Source organism: Rhincodon typus, chromosome 42 (genome assembly GCF_021869965.1).
Source record: "Rhincodon typus isolate 14 chromosome 42, sRhiTyp1.1, whole genome shotgun sequence".
Lineage (NCBI taxonomy): Eukaryota > Metazoa > Chordata > Chondrichthyes > Orectolobiformes > Rhincodontidae > Rhincodon > Rhincodon typus.
Window position 1 is genome coordinate 11332686 of NC_063373.1, and position 7962 is coordinate 11340647.

Consider the following 7962-nt stretch of genomic DNA (forward strand, 5'->3'; position numbering starts at 1 on the left):
CATAGATAAGGTAAATAGCAATGTTATTTTCACTAGCGTGGGGGAGTTCAAAACTGAAGAGCATATTTTTAAGGTGAGGAGTAAAAGATTTAAATGGGAACTGAGGGGCAGTTTTTTCACACAAAGGGTGGTTACTATGTGGAATGAACTGCCACAGGAAGTGGTAGATGTGGGTACTGTTACAAAATCTAAAAATCATTTGGACTGGTACATGAATAAAAAAGTTTTACAGGGATACGGCCACATGTAGGCAAGTTGGACTAGTTCAATTTGGGAAACTCGATCAGCGTGGATGAGTTGCACCGTGCAGTATGACTCTACAGCATAGACAACAAGGAGGCTGCAATAAGATTTATAGTTCAGGTTGGTTTCTATCATTTTCAATTTCTAAATATTTTAGCAAATAGACTTAATGGATATGTCACACCATTTTTTATCTCCTCTCTGATTTTACTCTGGGTGCCAGCATAAATAAACGGACTGATGCAGGAGCTCAATAACTGAAGCATATATCCACTTTGTTGGACAATAAATATGGACTTACTGACATCAGAAACAGGAAAAAGGAATATTCGCAATCCGATCATAAATAATTGTCACAAAGTACAACAAATATAAAAGAATGAAGCTTCCCGAGATGCCAAAAAGTAAAACAATCGATTTTCTTCGCTTCTCCATGTCTGGATCACTCTCATTCTCTCCATTACTATGCATCCGGAATCTCCTGCGGGCTGTATTGACTGCAACAATATGTCTAACAGTCAAAGCATTAAGCAGTACAATCAGAATGAATGGAAGACATGGAGTTACAATGGAACGAATCCAGTCATAGGCAGCCCATTCTTGTGTTGTATAATATTCTATTTTATGACCACAGAACCGGGCTGTTTTATCAATTACGTATATAGGTTCATAAGCAAAATAAGTGGAGATATTTTTTAGACAAGACAGTACTGACACAATTCCAATCACCCACGATGCCACCTTCTTGGTGCAATATTTTAATTTTAACTTTTGGCAACAAATGGCCACAAATCGATCAAAGGTAAAAGCAACCATTAACCAGACAGAACTGTCAATGACTACAAAATTTATAGAATTGCGAACACTGCACACTGGTGTGAGAGATAGGAAACTCAATTGAAAATAAATGCCAGCAATCTGGTTGAATATTACAACTGTGATCATGACCAGGAGATTTGTCACTGCCATCGACACAAGGTAATATGTGATACACATAGAGAGACCACATTTTCTTTGGGACAGAATCACAATCACTGCCAGGTTAGCTGCAATAAAGAGAAAGAAATTCGTAGAGTTATTGTCATAGAGCTTCTCAAAACAGAGAAATAGCTTTCAGCCTATTTAGTCTCCGTTGCTTCAAAATAACTGACTATTCTAAAGCCATTTTCCAGCACTTGTCCCATACCCTTGTATGCCTTGGCTCATAAGTGTACATCTAACTTTTCTCTTCAAAAATTAGGAGGCTACCATCCTTACAGGCAATGAATTTCAGATTCCTGGCATTGTCCTAACCATTTTATCTGCCTGCCCTTCAGCATTAAGGGACTAGTGGACATGTACACGAAGGACTCTCCGATCTTCAGTGCTTCCCAAGATTCTACCATTAATCATGCTTTTCCTTGCCTTCTATTTTCATCTGCCCAAGCACATCAATTGACATCGGATTTTAATTCATTTGCCACTGACCAGAACATTTGACCAATCTTTCTATAACATCCTGTAATTGTTTGGTTCTTCCTCACTATTTACCACACCAACAATTTTTGTATCATTGGCCAACTTGCTGATCAACGGTCCAACATTCAAGTCTTAATCATTTCTTGATGCCACAAGCAACAAAGGCTCCCACACTGACGCCCAAGTAACCCCAGTGGACACAAGTTGCTAATCTCAAAAGAAAAACCCTCGAATATTATCCTTGGCTTCTTCCATCTTGAGCCAAGTCTGGATCCAATTTCCCAAAGTTCCATGGATCCGATTGGCTCTTAACTTTGCTATCAGTCTCCCATGCAGAACTTTATCAAGCGTCTTTCTGAAGTTCAGGGAGAATACAACGAATGTGTGACCTGATCTACACAAGTGGTTGCCTCCTCGAAAAATCCAGTCAAGTTGATCAGACATTATCTCACGTTAAGAAAACCATATTTGCTGTTCTTGATTAATCCACGCCCCCTGCCCCCCCACCCCACCCCATCCCCAGCACAGATCAGAATTGCTTCTAATATTTTCATACCACTGAGGTTAGACTGAGTGGCTTGTAGTTTTCTTGTTCATACCTTGCTCCCTTCTTGACTAACGATGCGATATTGGCTCTCATACTGTCCTCTGACAACTCTACTGTGGCAAGAGAAAACTTGAAAATTACGATTAATGCCCCTATTTCTTCCCTTGGCCAATTCAACAGACTGGATAAATTTTATCCTGCTCTGAAAATTTATCTCCTTGTAAGACTGTTGCTTATTTCTATACCCACATTGTCCCTTCCATTAGTGAACACCGATACAAGGTATGGACATAGAACTCTCCCTACGTCATCCAGCTCCACACACAAAATTTCACTGTAGTCTTTAATGATACCTACTCTTTCCCTCATTGTGCATGTACATTAAGGATTAGATGATAATAACTACAGATTTTATTTTACCTGCTAATATTCTTCCATGCCCACCTTTTTTGGCCTTTTTTTTTAATCCTCTTGCAGATTCTGTACTCCTCTAGAGCTTCTGCTATTTTCAGCCCTCGGTATGTGCCACAACTTCCTTTTTTTTCATTATCCGATCCTGTATATCGCTTGGTGTTATGTTCACAGGATTTGTTGGTCCCATACTTTATTAGAACATCGGCCCTTTACTCTTTCAATTCCTTCTTGAATGTGTTTCACTGGTCTGACACAGATTTACATAAAATTATCTGCTCCTAGTCCACGCTTGCTGAATCATAATCTTTCTGAGCACCGCCCCTTCGTCAAGTGAAGACAAATGAGCAGCACTCCTAAAGTTTGTGATTTTAAATAAGCCTGGTGTCGCGCGAACTTGTCCACCCCAGTCCAACAGCGGCACCTCCACATCATTGCTGAATTATGACTGATCTTGTTAAAATTACCCTTCCTTCTGTTTAGAATTTTGATATCTAGCCCATTCCTACCCTTTTACCACAATGATCTTGAATCTAATGGAGTTATGATCACTGCCTGCAAAATGCACACCCACTCATTCCATCGACAAAAATTATGTCCAGGACAGTTCTCCGCCCACCCTTCCCCCATCCAAATGGCCTTATATCTACCGATTTATGAAGCTCTCTTGGATGCATTTTAAGTATTCCACTCCTTCTAAACCTTTTACAATACAACTACCTAATTAATGTTGTAAAAGCTGAAATGCCTTACTATCACTACTCTGTAACCTTTACAGTTTTCTGCCAGCTTACCTGCTGTGTATTTATCCCGCACTGTTAGGGGGTCTGTGGTACAAACCTAGCAATGTGATTACTCCTTTTTGGTCTCTAAGTTCTACACATGTGGCTTCATTTGTGTAGCCTTCTAAAATTTCATTCTTCCTAACTGCTCTAATTGGTTCCATGACACCCCCCTCTACGTTTATACCCTGCCTTGTTTCGCCTGAAGAAGCTGTATCTGGGAATATTGAGCTTTCAATCCTGACCCTCAACCATGTCTCAGTGATAGCAATTACATCATGCCTCAAGTTTAAATGTGCAGTTCAAATAATCTGCCTTGTTTGTCAGACACCTTGCATAAAAATAAATACAATACAACCTTTCCAATCTCACTCTGGTACCTCAACTGGTCCCCAATTATTATGCTTTCTTGACTCCCTTGCTGTATCTTCAAATATTGGTTGTTCACCTACTATTTTTGCACTTGCTTTCTGGATCCCACCGTCCTACCAATTTAGCTTAAAATCTCCCCAACAACACAAGCAAAAATCCTCACAAGGATACCTGTTCGCCTCTCAAAGCAGTCCCAATGCCCTAGAAATGTTAATCCCGCATGTCTGTGCCATTACTCCAGCCAGGCATTCTTCTGGATTAAGTCTCTCTTGTATTTCTATACTTGGATCCAGAATTGGCACTGGAAGTAATTCAGAGATTACTAATTTTTAGGTCCCGTTCTTTGATCTACTTCTTTGTTCCCTAAACTCCACTTGCAAGACATCATCTCTTTTTCCTAGCTATGTCGTTGGTACCTACACGTATTACGATCTCTATCAGCTTTACCTTCCCCTTCAGAATACTCTGCAGCTGTTCGGTGATAACCCTGACTCTGGCACCAGGAAGGTATTATTCCATCCTGCAATCTCTTTTGTCAATCTCTATCTGCTTCCCTGATAATTTAATCTCCAAATAACCCTGTCCTCCTCCTCCTTCTTCCTGTCTTGTGCAGTAGATCCACCGACGGTGCCATGAAGTAGACTCCAATGCTTTCCCCTGCACAGTCATCTCCCCCAACAGTGTCCAAATCTGTTAGATTGGGGGATGGGCACAGGGAACGCGTGGATTCTGCTACTCGGTCTGGTGATTACCCAGGTCCTTCCTGCCTCTTTAGTCTTTACTTGTGATCTGACCACTTCTCGCAATATGTTTCACACGACATGCTTCAGCATCGTGAATGTTCCATGGTGAACTCAGTGGCTGATCAACATCCGAAACGAGTTAACACAGTGTGGAGCTGGAGAAACACAGCAGGCTAGGCAGCATCAGGAAAGCTGACGTTTCGGGCAGTTCTTACTATCTCCAAAATGCGTTAGCCAAGTGTTGCAGCTGGGCATACTTTCTGCACACATGCCTACTTGCAACAACCAACGCTTCCCAGATTTGCCACGTAGCACAGGAGGAGCATATTACAAGTGCAAGCTCTGTGCAATGATTTCCTTTAAGTCCCTTAAAAAGGAGTAACTAAGAATATTATGAAATTACTTCCCATGAGTTGTGTCCTTACTTCCTTACCGCACTGACATTTTTTTTTTAAAAATCACGAATCAATCATCATGTCTTTTACTTGTGATGTCACTGTTTGATTTACCTTCAAAATAAACAGACCCCTGATGCTCCAGCTGTTAAACTAGGACTTCCCTATTTCTACTCAGTTGAACATCTAGAGCTGTGCCCTGGATCCTGGCCTCGATTTATCCTATCTCTGGCTCCGTCTATCTGCTCAGCTAAAGCTGAAAGATAGAAACTTACAACCAATAAACCACAAAAAACCTTATAAACTATGAACCAATATAAAACAAATAAACCTTTTGCCATTTGCACCGATTTCCCATCGTGCTCCAAACTCCCAGAAACACATTATCACCCAATAGTGTGTCACACAGGATGTGCTCTCTCTTTTGCTTGAACGAAAGTTGACATAGAGAGAACATGGTGGTGATAAGATCATTGCTGATTCAGCCTGGAAAAACACCCACCCGTGTCTGGATTTTGCATTAAACTTAAAGCCTTAATCATGAGCCTAAGTTCAGAATACACCTCCTTTGCACTATGAACAACAGTATATTAGCTGCTTCACTGTTCTCCAGATCAATAATATAGCTTTCGATGGCATAACAAAGTAAACTAGTCTGATACAGTTGATGGAGGAGAACAAAAAAACAAACTGAAACTCAATTCAAATATCAATGAGTAAAACAAAATGGAAAACACTGAAACCAAATAGTTGTAAAAAAACCAACTTAAGTGCAGAAACTAGAAAAGAATTAAGTGTATACATCAATGAATTAGCCAAAGTAGTTCCTTCCAAATAACTAGTGTGCAACTAGTCAGTTGTGGAAAAGTCTGCATTCTGCTTGCACAAAAATACCTCAAAGAGAGGGTTAATAGCCTCCTTGCCACTTTGAGGAAGATATTTTGGTAGGATGCAATGGAAATTTCTTCACTGGACCTGCAGCTTAAATCACAGATTAAAACATTGTTTATCATCACTGTCACAATTCCAATGCCTAATATTGTCCCTTCAATAATTAATTAAATTCAGTCCAGTGATATTATAAGAGAAAAAAGAAAAGAGAAAAAAATCCTTTCAATTAATGAGTCATTTCAGGTAATTGTGATGCAACTGAAAAAGTCAAAGGTGAAATAAATCTATACAAATCTAAATAAAATGTAACATTTCACCCACAGCCACAGTAGCAATAATCATTTAATATTTCACCTACACTGAGATAATGGTGCTAGATCACAACTCAAGCACAATGATGTCAAGGTAGCTTATTGCTCTTGTACCCAAAACAACTTTACCAAGAATACAATTGAATTGCAACTACGCGGACATTGTACTAATTCAAACAGAATTAACACCACAGTAGAACTACTGGTATATTGTTATTGGAAATTGGGCAAACGCTACAGTTAAAACATTGAATATCACTACGGTCACAATAAGGTAGTCTAAATTTAGTGGCAGCAAATTCTACGGATAATATGAAAAACAAATCTCACATCAAAAGAGGTGAAATGGCAATTCCAAAGAAGACAGATTATGTCATTAATACCATTAGATTACAGAGTCACACAACACGGAAATAGACCCTTGGGTCCAACCAGTCTATGCCAAGCATAATTTCAAACCAAACTAGTCCCAGCCCATATCCCTCCACACCTTTCCTATAATTATCCAAATGTCTTTTAAATGTTGTAATTGTACCCACATCCACCATTTCATCAAGAAGTTTATTACACATGCAAACTACTCTCTGTGTAAAAATTTGCCCCTCATGTCTTTTTTAAAGCCCTTTCCTTTCATTTGCACCCTAGTCTTGAAATCACCCATCCTGGGGAAAAAAACAACTACCATTAACTTTATCTATACCACTTCTTTCAGATTGCCTCTCAACCTCCTAAGCTCCAATGAAAAATGTCCCACCCTTTCTTTACTACACAAACATTCCATACTTGGCAACGTCCTGGTAAATTTCTTCTGAATCCTCTCCAGCTTAATATTATCTTTCATAGTATTCCAGAAGAGGTCTCACCAATGTCCTGCACACCTCAACATGACTTCCCAACTCTTATACTCAAAGGACTGAGCAATGAAGGCAAGCTTGCCAAATGCCTTTTAACCACCCTATCTATATATGACGAAAACTTCATAGAATTGTGTACCTGTATCCCTAGGTCCCTCTGTTCTACAACACCACCCAAGTTATATCCATAACTGGAATATATCACCTTGATAAAAAGATGAATTAAAATCATTATTGTTAAAAATTATTATTACTAATTGCAAAGTTTTTATCACAGTGAAAGGCTTTAAATTGTTGATTCACAGTATTTTATTGAATAAAATTGGAGAAAGAATAGCTGTAATATGGAGAAAAGGAGAAAAAGAAATGTCTACCTGTAATTTTGAATTTGAAGTAGATACTGGATGATTAAGACAGTTAGAAACTAACTGGAACAATTTACCTGGAACTCCAATAGCAGCTAGGATGGGATAGTAAATGGCAAACACCAGACCTATTGGTATTCCGTGCATTTCTGTTTGGAACCTTTAAGTGTGCCTTGCACTTCCCTGCAAAGTGCTCTCATTTATTCCTGATGTCAGGCCCCTGGGAGACAATTAGTTGGTTTCAATTTTACAGACACTGAATGTATTCTAAGAAACAACAAGTTGCAGCTGATGCTCACCTGGATTTTTTGTTTTGATGAGACTTTTTTTTTAAATGAGATATGACAAAAATTCAAAAGGCAATTATGCAATGACCTCAGAATTATCTCAGCAACATGTGTTTAGAAGAAAAAAACAACAGCTTGGGTATTGTACTTGGTCCTAAGTAGGAGTGTGTACTACTGACTAAGCATGAGGCATTTTTAAAGAGAGAAATGAGGCCAATTTCTCGCCTCTGATCATTCATCGGTATGTATGATCACCACATGGGTGTACTTTGATTCCAAGTCTACCCTCCCTAAAACAATTTC

The 7962-nt window shown here is 39.1% G+C and overlaps 1 pseudogene; it reads right to left on the bottom strand.

Moving 5' to 3' along the window:
* Nucleotides 1–380: 380 nt before the first annotated feature.
* LOC125487511 lies at nt 381–7519 on the bottom strand (annotated as a pseudogene).
* Between the last annotated feature and the right edge of the window lie 443 nt (nt 7520–7962).